General features: G+C 40.2%; 1 protein-coding gene and 1 long non-coding RNA gene across 5 annotated transcripts in view; one reads left to right on the top strand and one right to left on the bottom strand.

The window, feature by feature from the left end:
* fat3a (FAT atypical cadherin 3a) overlaps positions 1-19133 on the top strand; it is a 238875-nt gene that overhangs the window by 24605 nt on the left and 195137 nt on the right. The gene's annotated exons all lie outside the window — the stretch shown is intronic.
* On the bottom strand, positions 1184-17674 carry LOC137186679 (uncharacterized). Its single transcript, XR_010929063.1, has 3 exons — positions 15066-17674; positions 14116-14258; positions 1184-1336 (listed from the first exon to the last, which is right to left on the bottom strand). It is a non-coding gene; the product is annotated as an uncharacterized lncRNA (long non-coding RNA).

Here is a 19133-nt window from a genome sequence, read left to right as displayed (position 1 = left end):
TGCAACAATGTGGCTCATTAACGTGTTTTTAATAGTTTTTGGATGAGAGTGTTCTACCGCCAACCTTATCTTTTGACATTTTACTTAAGCAATCAATATTCCCTCAAAAATTTGCATTGGCAATTAAATCAAATTACCAAAAACCAAATGACGCATAGTGGACCTGGGACTTTTGAGGCCCACGGACAATTGTTCCCTTTTGGCAGGTTGCTGGTCCAGCCTGGCCCCACAGAAGAAAGACCATCCATACCACTGTTGGGTAGAGTGTCACAACAAATTACTAGGTATATTCATGTTCCACAGGGGATGAACCATTATGTTTTTGGTGACCCTCCCCATATACTATATGATACACACCACTGTGATATGAACTGATATCATAATGGATAGAAATGATGATGATACTACAAAAATAAGACCCAAGTTGTAATAAACTGGAATTTCATCCAGCTGTTGATATAATTTGACATAGCATAGTAACACAGCTGTATCATAAACAGAGATAAAGGCCTACCAGCTAGTGTGCTAACTATGGTAATGTAACATTGGTGGTAATGTAATGGTAATGTAACACAATGTAACATCACTATCCCAATAACTGGCCTATAGGCTTGCATTTAGTGCTGATCAAGTATGATAAATGGAACTGTCAAACACAGATTGATTTGAAGCAGTGCTGCTAAACATTTATCATCTCTTAGCTACAGCAGAGCTGATAAAGGACAGACTGGACTTCCTTTGATCACTAGATGAATTTAGTCTCATCTCACATGCTGCAGAGTTTTCCAACATAACACCAGTGTTTTCATAGATTCCAATTAGCACCATGGTGAATAAGGCATTAAATGTGAGTGGTTTTAATTAAGCACCCAAACATCCACTTGTGGAAAATTGAACATAGTATTGTGAGTGTGACCTTTTCCAGTCTTCACAGCAGGAGACAAGGTTAACAAATAAAGATAAAGAGATAAAGGGAACAGTTAGGACGGGGGGAGGGGGGTCAGGTAACCAGGCTAATGGGAATCCAACAGCAGTGTCTTAGCAGAGCAGTGCAGGACAGCAGGACTGAAAACAGAATTGAGCAGAGTGAAACAGCTTAAATTACATCCTGTATGGAGGGCCTACAGGCTCTGCTGAGAAATGGGTCTCATTTCAACCTTTATAACCCCCCAACACTCACTCACTCACACACACACACACACACACACACACACACACACACACACACACACACACACACACACACACAAGTCATAAAGTTCCAGAAGCAGCACACTTACCTGATTTCCCTGCTGTCTATTTACTCAAAGGTTTTGGAGAGTGGATTGGTTGAAAACTGAGGGATGACCATATGGAAGGAAAGGAAGTGGGATGAATTAGAGGAGAGCAGGAAAGAAAGGGATTTTTTTTGTCCAGGCAAAATCATTTAATGACAGTTACTATTTTAAAAGACAGTGCTGCCTTTTTACTAGGGCTGGATATGGTTTGAAATGTTTCTATACTGTGCGTATACAATACCTGAGTTTCTGTGCTGCTGCCAAAACAATACTCTTGTCAGTACTTTGAGAAACATTGTAAACATGTTTTTCTACTAAACCTTTTTTCCATTTAACAAAAGATAAGATTTAGAATTCTAACATGTTAAACATAAGCTGCCGTACAAGAACTTTGCCTAAATATTTGGATTTTAATCAATAAATCTAAATCTAATCTAAGAATCTTAATCTAAGAATAATGCTCCTTTCAAACAAATTATCCCAGACACTAGACTCAGGAATCTGCATCTAAGGAACTGTGAATATGGCGATGATTACGAGTATTTTCACAAACAAGAAAACAACAGTAAGTCATTGTGTTGCTCTTTATATCTCATGTTGTCTAACTGATGTTTGAATGGATGCAGAGGAGACTAAAAACTCTAGAACGTCTGTTGCCAAAGAAGACAATCTGCTGTGTCTTTGATGGTGATTTATTTCTCTCGTTAAGGAATCGTGATGAAACAATCAGCAAATTCACTTTTTTCACTCTTGTTCACTGGTTTTGTTCTCTTCATCGCCTGTCGCTCATGCTCTCCCTCAGTTGCTCACACACATTCTCATTCTTTAGACTCGAGAAGTCAAACTGCTTTGTTTTTAGTGTCAATAAACATTACATGAAGTGTCCACCCCTTGTCCTAATATTAATACTAGTGGCACCCAGTGCTTGTTCTTGCACAGGAAATGGGCTAATGATTAACTGCCAGCTTTCAGTGCAATTCAGTTCCAGTACTCAGTGCTAAACAAGTGATGACACTCAGGTGGTTCTAACTGCTCACAGTGGCATTATTGTATTTATGCTTACAAGACCACTGGATTCATCTTTTCATTATGATTTAAAGAGTTAGTGATCTTCTTTTCATAAACCATTATATGTAGTGGGAGTCACAGACACATCTGTCTTCTAAAGGAAGGAATCTCTGTATGTATGTAAGTATGTGTGTCCTTTGCATATTTCGAGAACCGTTCATCCAATCTACTTCACACTTGGCAGGTCTATTGCAGGGGACACAAGGACGTGCAGTGTCAAATTTGGTGCAATTTGGACATGCAACAGGTTTAATATTGATAAACTTTGAATAAACAAGTGAACAAGCGAGCCGCTCAACTCTGTGTCTGAGTGCAGTGGGGGCTGTTTGATATTAAGACTGTCACATCACAGCAGGGCGGGGCCTCTGGGCTCTAACTTGCTGAGCGGGACAAAGGCATGCGCTCCACTCAGTTACACTGCCCAAGAGAGAAGAACGAGCATACACAGGAGAAAAAAAACAGAGGCGGAGGCAGTAAAACTAGCCAATAGGAGCACAGACATGTTTGATTGGCATCAGAATCAACCAATGGAAGACTGTAAACTTCTTACAACCTCAGTTGCAACCTCAGTTTAGTCTCACTGGTGAAGTTTCTGTCTGGATTTAAACCATTTAATTTATTGATTCCTTATTGTTTTAACTGATATGTTTGTCAAGTGATACATACATATGCAGTTCTCAAGAAATCATAAGTAATCACCCTGTTCCAAACAGATTTTGAACAGGCACTGCACTAGTGTTTTATCACACCAGGGTTACTGAAAAATCAAGTTGGTGCAAGTGGAGGACAGAGAAACTGGCAACATTTCTGCTCTGCCTGCAATTACAAGCACCTACATGTGCAGATCAGTTGTAAAATATAAGAATTTGAAGGATTTTCCAAATTCTGGTTTATTCAGCTCTAATTACAGGCCAGTGTGCTTTTTGTGATATTAGCACAATGATCCGATCTACAGAGAGCCTTCTTCAAGAGGAGGACCCACGTTCAAGTCTGCACTCTACATAAGTGTTCTCAAAAGGACAATGAATCCTAAGCAGCTCTGGCTGTATCTCTCTTCTGTATCTGCCCCTGACCTCTGACCAGGAGAAAAAGGGATTTTCTATTTATATTCATCCATTTCTTTCAGTGCTTTGGCAGTTTCTAATGTGTTTGGGGAAAAGAGATAAGGGCTGGTGTACATTGAAGGACATGAAAATGAAAATCGTGTGGGGAGGTTGGCTTCAATGACAGGCCATAGAGACGGACGGTTTCTCTAAGCTGTTGACATTTCAGTCTCACTGCACCTTCAGATAGTAATATTTCATACGGAGAGTATTTGAAAAAGTGTGGACATTATCATCTCTTTGTTTCTGATAGGAGAGAGAGAAGTTAGAGTTTGTGTGTGTGTGTGTGTGTGTGTGTGTGTGTGTGTGTGTGTGTGTGTGTGTGGCTGTTTTTATGAAAGACCTGACAAGTGAACACAGAGGAATCAAAGCCTGTAAAGAATAAGAGACTTTATCTTTAATTGTAGAGAAAGAGGAGCCACAGCTTAAAGGGGTGAATTCTAAACACCTGCTAAACCCTGACAGGATGTAAAGGATAGTGAGCTCAGCTCTAAACTTGCTTTAAATTCTTATCTATTGTGAAATGTTCTTTTTCATGAGTAAAATGTATTAAAGACTCTTGGATCAAGACCAGATAATTAATCCAGTTAACCCCGCCAGAGTAGTAACATACAGAATATTTTGTTGTTATAATCAGGAATTGATTCAACGAGTTCTACAAAGCTCTGACTTTACCTTACCATTGCAGCCTGTATCCTACATTATATTCATGTTGATCTAAATTGCATTTGAAGCTGTTTTGTGGGAAACGCAATGCTGCTCAGATTACTTTTTTTTCACTTGGTTAAGGTTCAAGAAAGATGGTGGTTATGGTTAATATTTAAAAAGTCATTGTTAACTTGAAGCACTTTTTCCTCCACTGCCTCACTTGGGTGGGAGGCCAGCTGGTGAGTCCTCAGATTTGTTGTCGTTGTAGAGTAAGAAGCTGCTTTTTACACAATTGGCAAACAGCCTTATCTTTGTTGGTACTTTTGCCATCCATGATGAAGCCCCCAAAATAGTTCCACACGCTGTTTTTCAGACACTTCGGTGTCCTGATTATCTGATCGTCATGGCTTTGCTCGCTACCGTCCTCCATTTTTGGCTGGACCTGCCATGGACCAGCCCCATAACCCTGAATGTCTGTTCATCACGAACTCACTGGCTCACTGACTGAGTGATGAAGTTACACCATTGGTTGGCTGGCCCAGTGTTGGAGTTTCCACATTGGCCGTTACTCTTTCAAAATGAATCAGCACAAATAGTTTCTATTACGTTCTCAGGGGGCGTTTACAGCAGTGTGGTGTACTGGGGTGCTGGACTGAAAGAGCGTAGACCTGTTTTAAAACACACATTTACCAACCGAAGCATGTCACAAGGAGGCTCCAACCCTGATGGGAGCACCCATCACCTACCCGCAGATACAAAGAGACGCGACGGATCCATTTTACTAGCACGGCAGCTAGCAGCTAGTTAGTATGGCTTACATTGTTAGCATAGCTGTGCCAAGCAATGTGTAGTCCATAGACTGTATAAAAAAAGTGTAGCTAGATTGTTTCAGGTTTGCTGGGCCGGTGACAGGTGTGTTTAACAGTGTTTGTGTGCTCTGAAAGACGTCACGGCACGGATATAAAGTATTGATTGTATATAAATATGGACATCATGACAGCTCCCGAAATGTGAGGCCAAAATATCTTGATCAACCCCTGGTGGCTGGCTGCAGTATAGGTCATAAATCCTGCCCCCTCCATGTTAGCAGATGAGACATGAGTACACGTCAAATAAATTTTTCAGTTTAGCTGACTTTGCTGCATTTAACACCGCAATTGAGAGTGTCAGAGCTCGGAGAAGGAAACAAAGTCACTCTGCATTGCGCTGCTGTCTGCCGCTTCCATCATCTTGCGCCGATTAATTTTGAAAGAGCAACAGCCAATGGGGAAACTCAACACTCGGCCGGCCGACCAACGATGTAACTTCCCCACTCACTCAGGCACTCACTCACTGACTCGCTCACTCCCTTCATATGCAGGAATTCACATTATAGACACTGCCACTGACTAACCCTATAATACACTTGCCACAATTTTGCACATTTACCATATATGGTCCAGCCATATGCTAGGTTTGACCTAGTCTTGTTATTTTTTAGCTTAGTTGACTGATAGGTCAAAGAGCATGGAATAGGTCCATTTTAAGAACACCCTCTGGCTGGACCTGCCATGGACCAGCCCCATCCTCTTCAAACATTAATAGACTGTAAATTTTGTATTCGAACAGGTAATTACAGGTCAAATATTTAATTTTCCCCCATGTTTGAACAAGTTTGAATATCAAATAAAAAGTGACTGCCCTAATGCACATTTATTCATATGTGCATATTTTGTTGTAGGGTTTAGTTTTTTTTTTAAATTTTAATCAAGATCATTTCTAGCATGGTTGTTATTTATGTGCATTCATAAGATCTTTTTGGTGGGTATGGGTGGAGACTTTTATTTGTCTTTTGGTATAAACAATAATAAATTCAACTTTATCAAACTTCATCATGAAAAAAAATCTGATGGTTGAACAGCTTCAGAGACCCCCCCCCACCACATCTTTCTGATGTTAGAATTTGGGCAATTTGACAATTTTTGTAACTTTCCAAAACTGACAATTCAACAATCACACTCACCAATTAGTCAGGTGTGTGGAGGTGACAATGGTGGTGGGGTTTGAACTTCCCTCTCAAGTATTCACACTTTACACAGCTATTTCTGTCACTTTTCATGTGTACAACCGACTGAAACACTATAAATGCCTAGAATAAGCAGAATAAGAATAAGCATATGTAAGAAGTGCTAGAATCACCGTCAGGGAACCACACACACTTACACTCACAAACACACAAAACTAAGCTGCTGGGTCATCCATGTCCATTTATATTCAAATTTGAGTGTCTGACCCCTGAAGTTCCTCCTGCAGCAGCCCTCTCTCTGTGTCTCTGTCTTTGTCTGAATGGATTCATCAGGCTGGAAGCTGTTTGTTCACATCCCACTGCCCTCATTAACATTTCACTGCCCCCTCTATTGCTCCCTCCCGCTCCTTTCAGCACAATTACACACACATGCGCCCGCACACACACACACATGCACACGCATACACATATGCCCGCTCTTTTTAGCACAATTACACACACACACACACACACACACACAAATACACATATGCAGCCTGACGGTAACCATGGGCTCTGTGCGTCTGACAGGCAGTTGAACAACACTGCAGGAAAAGTTCCTGTCCTCCTCCTCTCTTTCTCCCTCTTTTTCTTTCTCTGTCTGCCTCTCACAAATTTACTGTCACTAATCGCTGCTGTAGCTGCTGGAAATGTCTGTACACTGCAAGTTGTTTCTGTTTTGTTGTTGTACCTCTGTCATCTGTGACAACAACAAAACCATCAGTGTGACCAAAAATGTTTTGTCCACAACTCAAATTCAGTTTTAACAATACACATGCAGTAAACTAAATTCAAGGGCAACAGAAAGGCTAGCAAGTAGGTCAGTTGGAATTATATAAAAGAATGTGAAATGACATTACAGGCAACAAACTGTGGTGCCAACAAAACAAGTATGTAGAAGTAATGAGAACAAAAACATAGAACAGGCTTGATGAAGTAGGTACATGACTGCAGTATGTTCCAAGCTCTATGCTTCTACCCATACACTGAGCTCAGTTGAAAAAGGAAGGTATGCTTGTTAAATCATGCAACACTACCAGAGTTCAGCTCAAACACTACTCACTAGGTATGACAGGCTGTAAAGGTTTGGTTATTTTACATCACATTACATTGTGATTTTCTCTGTGCTCTTCTTGCTGGTAGGGCTCAGTCGGACAAAGGTGATATTTACATGCATTAATCAGGATTTAGCGATATTTGAATGAAAACATGATGTCAGCTGTGGGGTTGTTCGCTTATGTTGCTAGGGTAATATCAATCAAATCTTATCAAACTACACCCACACCCACACTGTCATAGCAGAGTTTTGAGTGTTAAACTCTTAATAAATAATAAGTAGTGCCCCTTGAGGCAGATATTTATTATCAGTTATCACTCATTCTCCACTTTGTTGACCTTGAGGGGAGGGCCAAAGTCTGAGCCTTGATACCCAATATAAGCTACTTACTCTTCATATATTGTGTAGTCACATAATAACTGTTCTCAAGTAGTGTGTTTGTGTAAATGATGTAAGGTAGAATAATTGCATATGACAGTGTTTTTGTGTTTGTAGAAAATGCATTGAAAAAGAACACGTATTGAAATTCATCACAAAAATCTAAATCAAAACCAGAATGAGTCCGACTTTGTGCAAATCCAGCAGTTCGGGTGGGCTTCTCAGTGTTTGTCTCATATTGGCCATAACCTATAAATATTTGGCATTTTTGTCGTTATACCTGCAGATTGCTGGCTCCTCCACACATTACATCCACTCTCTGTATGCCAGTTTACTGATGTAGTAGATGTTTTGTTGTTCATGTAGGACAGTAGTTCTTTCAAGGGACTGGTAGAGTGGCCAGTTTACCATCTGGTATTCAGTCTTATTCTGTTGTGGTGCCCGCATGTTGCTGTTTGTCTTGCTCCTGCGTTCCCATGTGATTGTGGAACTCCCAAAGCTTCACGCTTAAAGTTTTCATGTGACTTCTAAAGCAAAATGAAGCAACTGAGAATTAACAGAGAATACATGATGAAATCAAAAGTCCAGGAAACAGAAAAACACCACCAAACCAAGAGAATTTAAGTAGCACCTCTGTTAATCATCAAAAGCACAATTCAGATAGATGACAGCGTCCATGGAAGCCTGCAACTGTCCTTTTTAGATGCTTTACATTCCTGTGTTGTCGAGTACTTATGTTGACTCCCCTCTCCTGCTAGTTTTCACACAGTTTATCAGCAGGCACAGATGTGATCTGATCACATCAGTGTTTATTATGTTGGTGTGTTTCCCAGCATGCTGCTGCTAACTGGCACTGACAGCCCACATCCACTGAAGGCATGGTAGAAGTCTGGCTAATCACCACAAACTACACATACTGTGATGGGACTACCTCCAACTGAACGTGGACAAAACAAATGAACAGGTCATTAGCATATCATCACATCATTAACACTCCCCACACCGGAACCCCACCTCCATTCACAGCAAGACAGTAGTGCAGGTCAGCAACTTCAAATATCTTGGACTCACTTTAGACAATAAACTCAGCTTTGATCGACACACCATTGATACCACTGATGATTGTATGAATCCAGACTCATCTGTGCGTAAGTGTAACACACGAATCTCCCACATCTATCTATCCAACCATCCATCCATCCATCCATCCATCCATCCACGACACGAGTGAACTTCCCTTATGTGCCACTCTCGAAGCTAAAATGTCAGCTTTCACTTATAATATCCTGTATTTAATCTATCATGGAAGATTGCCATGAAATTCCCCGGTAAGCCTCTTAGAATAGTAAAATTCTTACACACCTTTCCAGCGTGGGAATTGAGGGAACTGTGTCTGCCGATTTTTTAGCTTTCTCAAACAGACAACACCACATTCAACTTCTTTCTCTGGCTCTCTTGATTCTTTACATAATTATTTTTCCAGGTGAACAACTGAGTGCAACACACTGTGACAGTGTGCGCTGTTATTGCCGTATTTAAATGATTATCACATCTCCCCTCTCTCTATGACAGTCGGCTTTTCAGTCCAGCTTCAAGTGTAGCCATTTGGAACAGCTATAAACACATTTGTCCTCCAATGTGGTCGGACAGCACAATTGAACAAACTAGGTCTTTTCATGCATATCACAGCCCTTATGCGTTTTGTCCTGCTCATTAATGCTTGTCTTATTAAAGTTATTGCCTGGTAACCTACAGTATAGGCAGATATAAATTTAAAGGTTTCTCCGGCAGAGTATATCACTGTTCCACCTAATGAATCATACACAATACACATACATTATCTGGTGCCTTTTTCATTTTTAATCAGTTTTTACACTGTTGCTAATTAGAAAATGTTAAAGAATGGAGAGATAAGCTTGGCCTGTGTATAGTCTGTTGTTGTTCCTGCCTGCAGGTTCTGTTGGTTCTTTCTGTCAGAGCAGCTCCACTGCTCTGACAGAATCAGACTGTAGATTAGATTGTGTCTAATCTACAGTCTGATTGCCATCCCACTCAACCACAGATCCACAGGGCTTCAACGGTCAGGCACATCCTCACTGTCACTCTGTCCTCACCTGAAACATGATTTATCATTTGTGATAAAGGGTTTGTGATTTCCTTATACAGACAGATTCATGGTGACTGTTGTCTCTCAGAGGTAAAGTGGAAGTGTCTCATGTTCTTATAACACCTCTGGGGTAATCATTATACATTGTTTAAGGGATCATGTGACTTGCCTGAAGGTGTGTCTAAAGGGGCATTACTATTAATGCAAACTGTGTAAATAACATAGACTGTATAAAAATATGGACATAGTTACTGTGACGTCACCCGTTCTCCCAGCCAATCAAAAATGGGCAAAGAGGCGGGCCGAATGGCTGAAACAAGCCACCTAGCGGCTGGCGGACCTGTCACTCAAAGCAGCCATGTCCTTCATTATGCATAACTTTATGGCTTAACAAAATTTAAACAGGTGAGTTATAAAAAAATTCACCCCCCGTACATTTGTCATGAAAGGAGAAATTAGCTACAGAGACCAAAACCGTTTTTTGTACCAGGCTGTAAACATGTTTATTTCTGCTGTAAAATTGGGCATTTTAACATGGGGGTCTATCTGGAATGACTCGCTTTTGGAGCCTTAAGTGGCCATTCAAGGAACTGCTGTTTTTGGCACTTCGGCATTGACTTCATTTTATAGCCCCAGAGGTTGCTGCTTGGTAAATAACAGTGCTTTATGGACAGATGGCTTTATGGATACAGTATTATTTATTATTTTATTTATTATATATTATTTATACTACATGAAGTTTAAAGCATCATTTCCACTACGACAGGGCCTAAAAATAGCTACAGAAGTGTTGACTGGGGTTGCACATTGTTTCAAATGTTTTGATACTCATGACAACACAATACCTCTTATATTTAGTACCTTCATTTTAGGAATATAAAGAGGTTTTAGATTCAAACAGAATCATGTAAATACAGTGTATGTATAGAGTATGTTTTTATTACGTTGAGGTGCAAACCTCGTCACTCCCCACAGGCTCTGCACAGTAAAGATTGTGGATTGACAATAATGCACAGCATACAGATGATATATTAGTGAGCAATGCATTGCTTAAGTAGACTACCTTATTGCAAAGGTCTGATGAATATAGTTTTAACTAAGGAGCTTGGCTCTCTTCAAATTTTCAGATACTTGTACCACCTGAGTTTCAGCACAGAACTTTTTTCAATATCTTAGTTAGTTAGTAAGATATCTGATCAAAGATCAAGGAAACTAGACTAAGAGTCAGACCAAGAATTAATTAAAAAAAAATGATACTTTCAATATTTCTTTGGTCTGGACCAAATTTACTGAAGTCCAGGTAGGAAAACAGCAAAAATTCATTCAATCATTACTTAATTTTACAGATACATTTCAGTCCGTTCCGAGAAAGTATTTAGTATCAAGACACAGCCTGATACAGTTTACTGGCATTATCAGCATGCTAATAGTGCTTTTGATTCTGTTTTACATTTCTATCTGGAACTACTCAAAGTGTTTTTTGTTTTTTTTTACCTCAGCTTTTTAGGTGGTCAGAATAAACACTTTAGCTTCAGATAGGCAGGAGAACCCTGCTTATGTCCTCTCTATCTTCCCCTGCCTCTCCTCTTATCTCCCACCCTCACTCCCTCTGGCAGTCTCACTCACACTTTCTCTATCCTGTTGACTCTCCTCTCTCTGTGTCACTGTGCATGAGATACTTTCTTGCCCTTGCATGATGCTTCGCTGTTCTACAGAACTGTCAGGGGAGGCTGAGAGAGAGAAAACAGGGAGGATCAGGTCTAACAGGAGGAGGGCCAGCCAGCAGGAAGAAGAAGATGACTAACTGAGAAACTCCTGCTGCCTCCTGGCTGATGGTGACAGATTAGGCCTGTTGGAGGGAGAGGGGCTGAGCATATAAATGAGATATTTAAGAAACATGAAAAATTGGCCCCAAATTGTAGCAAACAGCCAGTGGTGGGCCCTCACCTCACTTCATAGAAGCTGTTTCCAATCCATTCTGGAGGCTTACAATGTGCCAAAGGAGGGCGGCTTGTGGCTGTGTGATAAGAGCAGCTGTGGCCTCTGACCTGCGTACCCTTCTGATGTGGGCCTGTACCCAATGAGATTTTCAGCTCTGTGTGTGCTTGTGTGTGTGTGTGTGTGTATGAGAGGTGTCTATTACTATGCTTTGAGTGTATGAAATTGAAGAAAATACTGTTTGTGCAGGATGGATGTAGAAATGGTGTGAGGAATGAGGTCAGGGTTATGTCTGTGTACTCTGCTGTGTATCAGCATGCGTGCAATCCCAGAGTGCGAGCATCACTCTACAGTGCTTTTATGTTTCATCACATTGTAAATGTCAGCTCACTCAGCGCTGCATGAATATTGACATGGTGCCGCGGTGCATCCCAGCTCTCCAGCTTGTCGTGGATGTTAAAACAGCCACTTAGCAACTGAGAGGCTCCCAGCAGAGCAGGAGAGCAGGACTGACAGACAGTCAGCCTGGCTGGGCTGGCCTCTCTCTTCAAAATGCTCTGCTAAGCCACCAAACGTGATTGTATTAGTACCAGGGCATGAATTATGCAGAGCAGAGACAGAGGCCAAACGGATTGGAGAAAGTGTTTTTTTTTTTTTTCTCCAAGTGAGAGGAATTTGGTTTCAGGCATAGTGTTGCCTGGATCATGATGTAAGGTAGTGAGATAAATGATTTTAAAGTTTTAACCAAGCAGAGTGGCAGAGTTCTAAGTATTTTATGTCTGACTTACACTGAAGGATTTAAGAAAAAATGTCCAAATTCTCTGATTCCAGTTTTTTCAATGTGAATATTTGCTGGTTTCTTTAGTCCTCTATGACAGTAAACTGAATATCTTTGTGTAGTTGACTGTTGGTCGGGACAAAACAAGACATTTGAGTGTGACATCTTGGGCTTTGGGAATCAGTGATTGTCAGGAACAGTGTTCTTCAGAGTCAAAGTCACGTGATTTGTTGACCCATACATCTGCTCCTGACAGACAACTGTCATATTTCACCACAGGAGGTCCTTGTCAGTTGAATGTAAACATATATTTTGCTTTTGAACAAACGACTGATCTTGTAGGTTCAATTGGGAAGACGGTCTTGACTGTTGATGTGTAATGATTACTCCTATACAGCTCTCCATTTTAGCTAACATTTGCCTGACAGACTGACAGGACGATCTACCGCACTGATATCTGATACCATGATATGAAATCATGGCACCAGGACATCACCATGGGACTGCAACCCCAACATGGGCCTTTATAAAACAGAAAATAGTCCCACTCAATCATCAAAACATTGTTAGAATACACTCAGGACATCTATGTGTATCGTTTTATCTCAAATCGTCTTACAGTCAACAGCAATGTCAGGATTAGAAAAAGACAAAGTGTCAGGAGTTAAACAGTAGACCACATGGACTCTGGGGTGAACTGCACTGGCGCTCTGCAGAATGTTTATCTCTCAGTGCAGGCTGTGTGATAGGCAGGCCTAGAGCCCGCTGTGAAGTTGACTGAGTGCTGCAGAGGGAACACTGAATGTTGGCTCAGTCCTCTGAGGTATGTGGTGTGAATATTTAACCCTGAGAGGCTGACTGGACTGGACATGCATACTGAATTAAGCTTGGTTTCTCACTCTGTGTGTGTGTGAATGTGTGTGTGAGTGTGTGTGTGCGTGCACGTGTCTGTGTGTGTTTGTTGTAAATCCATGTGACACATGTCAGCATACAGCTAGTAACACCTGTCCATCACGTGTCAGAGTAGCTGTTGGCTAGTCAAGCCTCAACACATACTAGTCTGCTTTTGTTCCACTGGGGAGTGTTCTTAATGCTCTGCTTTGTGTACAGCAGAGGGACATGAAAACAGTCTGACCTGGTTCGTCCTGAGTCCTCTGAGCATCTTACTATCACAGACACTTGACGCACAAGCTTACAATCACTTCCTGTCAGCACTTTAAGCCTTGTCCATAGCTAGCTATGGATGACACACCCTGAAGAGAAGGACTATTGCACCTTGCCTAATGTCTGATAGCCACTAATGAAGATGAGTCAATCATTCCCAGTAAGCACTGATTTGGTCAAACAACATCTCGATGTTTAGGTCGAAACTTGGATGAATTTGATTGTTTGTTTTGAATGACTATATGTCTGTATGAGTAAGTACAGTCATTGAAACAAGTTACATGATATCTTGAAAATTTTCAGCTAGATTAGCCCATTTTGTGGTGTTTTGCCTTAAATTTTATTTATTTGGATCCCCATAATCTGTCATCAGAGCAACACAAGAAAAGGAAACAACTGCTGCAATTTCACGAAAATATATAAATCAGTTTTAAGAGTGATAATTATTGTTATTATTATTGGTTATTAATGAAATCAGCAGTACTACAACATGCACAGTGCAATCACCAATATAATACCATAAATTCTGAGAGTGGCTGAGGCCTTCACTTACCTCAACTGTAGAAAGAACCAGGCTAATATGAAACAGGCTTATATCAGAGATAAGTGTGTTTCATCATATTTTAGTGTGGTGGCTCCTTGGTCTGCTCCGGTTGTTGATTCAAGCTCAGCACCTCCTCCATGTTTACCTGTTGTCTTGATAAAATCAACATGATGTAAATTTCCACAGCAACATTCCATAAGTACAACAGCATCACTCTGCTGCTTCCTGGGTCTCTTCTCAAACAGAAACAGTTTTCGTTCACTAATTATTTTCAATCTTTATTCCTTTGATTTTTTCTATTGATGTTAAGCTACTGCAACGAAACTCAACACTTCCTACAGAGATGTTTCATATTAAAAGCCTCCCAGCAACTTAAAGGTCATAATCCCTTTGCAGGTAGGCTTTTAATTTGAAACAGATGCAGGATGTCTTGAGTTTCATTAATGGTATTAATGGTCACAGAAAGAAGATGCATTAGAAGAGTTGGAAAGGGAATGGGAATAAAAACATTCTTGGTGTTAAATAGTGAAAGGGAGGCAGCAGAGAGGTGAGTAAGACATGACTGTTGTACTGATGGACTACTGTGGTGATGTACATTATACTGAATCAACCATGTGTGCCAGATGACAGATCATTTCACATCCTCTAAATGTTTTCTGCCTGGCCTTTATTTGTTTGTGCTTATCATTACTGGAGACTCGACTATTATTTGAATACAGGCTTTTATTTGAGACGGTACAGTACTTAGTGTGTTAGTCGACTGACTAGCAATAGCTTACCTTAACTTGCTAACATATATTTTGCACAGTATACACATATTATCCAGCTAACCAGTCTAATTACTTCCAGAACTATCACCTGGTTTGTTTGTATCTCATAAAATAAAACCATTATTCTTTTTACATTTATAGCAGAAGACAAGGATGTGTACACTGTTCTGTATACATAACGTCTATTACCTGTCTGTCTGTCCTGGCAGATGGATCTCCACTCTGTTGCTCTCTCTGAGGTTTCTTCCATTTTTCCCTGTTAATTTTCCTTTTTTGAATCCAGGGTCCAAGGATAGAGGATGTATTGCTGTACAGACTGTAAAGCCCACTGAGGCTAATTTGTGATTTGTGATATTGGACTATATAGATAAAAATAGAGTTGGCTTGACTGAGACATGCTAGTGACCTATCCATTCTCCTTGCAGTTGCTCTCCATTGACTTTCACGTCAATGGCATGGCATTAAAAAAATAAAAAAAACCCAATATCAAATAGTGTGAAGTTAGCCTGAGCTTGCAGTACAAGCAGTTGCAAATGTCTGTCTCTATATTCTTCCTAATTTTTCCACAGCAAAAAATGCCATCCAATCCACCCTTGCTTTCTTTTTCCCTTTTTCCCGTTCAACATTCTTCAAGTCCTTTCTGTAATTTTCAGACTGACTCAAACTGAAACTGCTGTTTTCAGGGACCCCACAATGTTTAATCCACAACTGTAACAGCCTACAAGTCACTGGTCCATGTTTATCACTCATTATTTTCGCACATCCACAACTTAGGGAACTTCTTTACTTTGACCATTATCCATTTTATTGTGTACAACCCAAACAATCTCACCCTTTCAGTTTCTTGATTTCAGTTTGGGTTCTTAATCACTCAGTCAGACATTCAATTGACATTATTCATTCATTCCTTATGAATTATGTTAACGGGCTGTCACCCCTAATGGAATGTCTTTGTCTTTCAGACCTCTTTTTTGGTATCCAATACTGTATCCTTATTTAATTTCAGTTGTTTATAATCATCACAGGCAGTCTCTTCTCACCCTGGGAGTCATTTACGAGCCTTCCCCAGAGCAGGTTGACTTCCTGGGTCTTAGGCGACTTCACCAGCTGCGCAGATTTGAACTGTTTGGAGAATAGTTAAAGGAGTGAATGAGATTAGCATCCTGGATGAGCCAAATTGTCATGGCAATTTTCCCTTGAACTTGACTTCAAAGAAAAGAGACAACTCTCGATACAGTATTGTCACATTTTTATTTAATGCTCAGAGCATGGCACATTCACACTCGATACAGGCATACTAGCTGCTGTAGAGGAGTGAGCTCTGAGCAGTGGGGCAAATACTTCTTAATCTGTTTCATGCCAACGTCTAGGAGTTGTTGTGACTACTGTATGCATGATTATACCCAAATAGACATGGCAGGATATGTCTCAGAATAAACAGATGTTGTTTCTTTCTCATTCACACAGGGACATACTGTTTAGACACACAAACATGATTTCTATGACTATCACTAAACATTTTAATCTTTCGCAAGTTCACACAGGAATTTATACATATTCATACAATAATTTTCCTCAGACAGCTTATCAATAAGAGCAACTCAGAGTGATTCTGTCAAAACAAAAAGAGCAAACACAGTGGGTGAAGTGGGTGTGAAAAATGAGCTTCACTTCACTCGAGGCTAACTACATTGAGCTGAAACTAAAGAAGTGTTCATCCTTCACAGGGTTTGTCCTGCATAGAGGAAATTTTGGCTCCCCTCAAAGAGGTTTTAGCCAGCACCAAAGGAAAATCACCAGCGCCAAATGATAAGAACTGAGAATAAAAATAGCAATTCAAATCCTCTCCAAATGTGTTTAATAGCAATTTATCAAACAGCTGTTGAACAAGCAAAATATAAACTTAGATATGAAAACTGGTTTAGTTTATTAAAGACATTTTTGTTTATCAAGTGGTCAGAAATAACAGGAAAATGTGTAGATGTCTTTCGAATAAGGTAACACAGACTCATTGCCTTTACTGTACTGATCATGCTTACTGTCAGGAGTAATCACCCCCCAAAGGCCCGATCTGAGCCAGGAAAAACCTTGCTTCAGCAGAGATCAGAGCACAGAGACTATTAGGATGCAAGCTCTGCAGTTGTGAATAAGTGACTGAATTGAACTCAGCAGCAAGCTTTGATCTGAATCAACACTCTGCTGCCATGCCACAGCCAGGAGCGTGGCCATGCATACTAAACATGAGCAGAGAACAGCTCTTTACCCGATTCACTTCCTCACACTTTCATCATTCACTGCTGTCTGCGCACCACAGGTCACCTTTTCTTCAGAGGCCTGCAGGCTACAGTTAGGATCATTACCAGTGTCTGCAGGAGCACACTGGCCGAGCTTTTTCACACATTTGTGTTCATCTTTCTGTTTCTTTGTTAATGGAATTCTCAGAACAACCTGTCTGCACAGACACATTTAAAAATGCACTTTTTTCTTTCTTTTTTCTTTCATTTAGATGTTTCAGTATGGACACCAAACTTTAAGAAAACGTTTTGATACTGATATTGTGAATAGATAAACAATCTGACAACATCTGTTTTCAACTGTTATTGCTTTAGTGTGACATAAGAGACATGGCTCTATCAGCATAAAGAGAAATTCAGTACACCAAATGGTTATGGCAGTAATGATCAACATGCACTCAGAAACAGAAATACAAAGTAGGGCTCTTTTCTTCATCTTCCCCACCACAGAACTCTTGGTAGTGTTCTATGTTGTGCGTTGATTTGACTTTTTCCTCTCTCAATACTGATTTCAAAACCTAAAATCTGCCAATATCTCCCCTATCAGCAGGATACATCATCTGCCTGTGCCTGTTGGTAAATAATTATGTTTAATGATTTGACAACGCTGTGATTAAGGTTTGGTTAGGTAGAGGCAGAAAAAAACACTTGATTAGGTGATTGATGCTTTGTTCACCCATCCAGCCACCCTGACCTCCAACCTACATTAACTTTATCTTCTGCTACTTGAACATAAATATATGTCGTTTTTGGGGAACTCGCATTAACGACTGATCATCTTGTTTTTCCTGGAAATAGTCTTGAATCATCTTTAATAATTTGGTAAAGTTTAAGTTACTGAATTCACAAAATGTCCTATCGTAATCCTATTTTTACATCCTGCAAATATTATGTAGCAAACTTATTCTTACATTCAGTAAATCTGTGATGAATATTTACAGGAACCTGCAAGTAGAGAACAGGGCTGGTTTTAGCCTGCTATATTAGGGTGGGCTTCTAAAAATAATGGGTGGGCAACTTGGGTGCTTGGTAGTCCAGAGGTTAGAGAAGCAGACTAGTAGTCTGACGGTTGCCGGTTTGATTACCTGGCCAGATGGCAAATCTGGCAAAATGACAGCTGGAAACTGGAGGGTTGTCAGAGTGAAGATCAGATGCAAGCTCCTGCCATTGTGTCCTCAGGCCTCTCCAGCTTATAGCTGTGGGTTAAATGTGAGTGTGGTAGATGTGGGTTTGCTTAAAAGCAAAAGATTAATTCCAACAAATTCATCCATGCCTAGGGTATTAATTATTGATTTCTCATGGGCCAAGATCACCAAACTCCTTTCTTACATATGACATGGTGTGACGATATGGGGGTTAGGACTTGTGACAATGTTAGTCTCTGATGTGCTAGCACCAGCATCGCTAGAGGCAGAAGCAGCATTACGCTTGTTTATACCCTTAAAAAAAGATACATCGCACAGCAAGTGTTGTAAGTTGTCTTTGATAAAGTAAATGAATGTAATGTAATGTAGGTCAAACTATGAGCAGCACAGCATTCTTGGATTGAGAGAATGGGTAAACTAGAAAAGTCACCATAATTATATCTTAAAAACTACTACTACTATTCAGTGCTGCAGGGGAGGGGACTTTGGGTAGGGGTCTGGCAGACATTGATCATTCATCTCAGTTTGTCCTTTTCCTGTCATCGAATAAATTTGAGCTGATGCAAATGGACTGCTGATAGAAATTCACTAGTAGCTAAATCTGGTACAAAGCATCTCCTCTCTCTAAGATGACTGTTTTTGTACATGATCCCTGACAAAAATAAGCGTAATAAACAAAAACTTAACTAAAGCTAAACCAACATTTAGAACACTAATTTATTCCAATCCTTATAAGAGTTAGAGCAGTGTATGTGTTTGAGTGTATGTTTTTCACGAGCAGTGGGAAAATGTGTGTGTTTTTACTTGCTTTTTCTTGT

Source organism: Thunnus thynnus, chromosome 7 (genome assembly GCF_963924715.1).
Source record: "Thunnus thynnus chromosome 7, fThuThy2.1, whole genome shotgun sequence".
NCBI classification, from domain to species: Eukaryota; Metazoa; Chordata; class Actinopteri; order Scombriformes; family Scombridae; genus Thunnus; species Thunnus thynnus.
The sequence above is the reverse complement of the archived record's forward strand: the minus strand, read 5'-3'. Positions and strand labels throughout refer to the sequence as shown.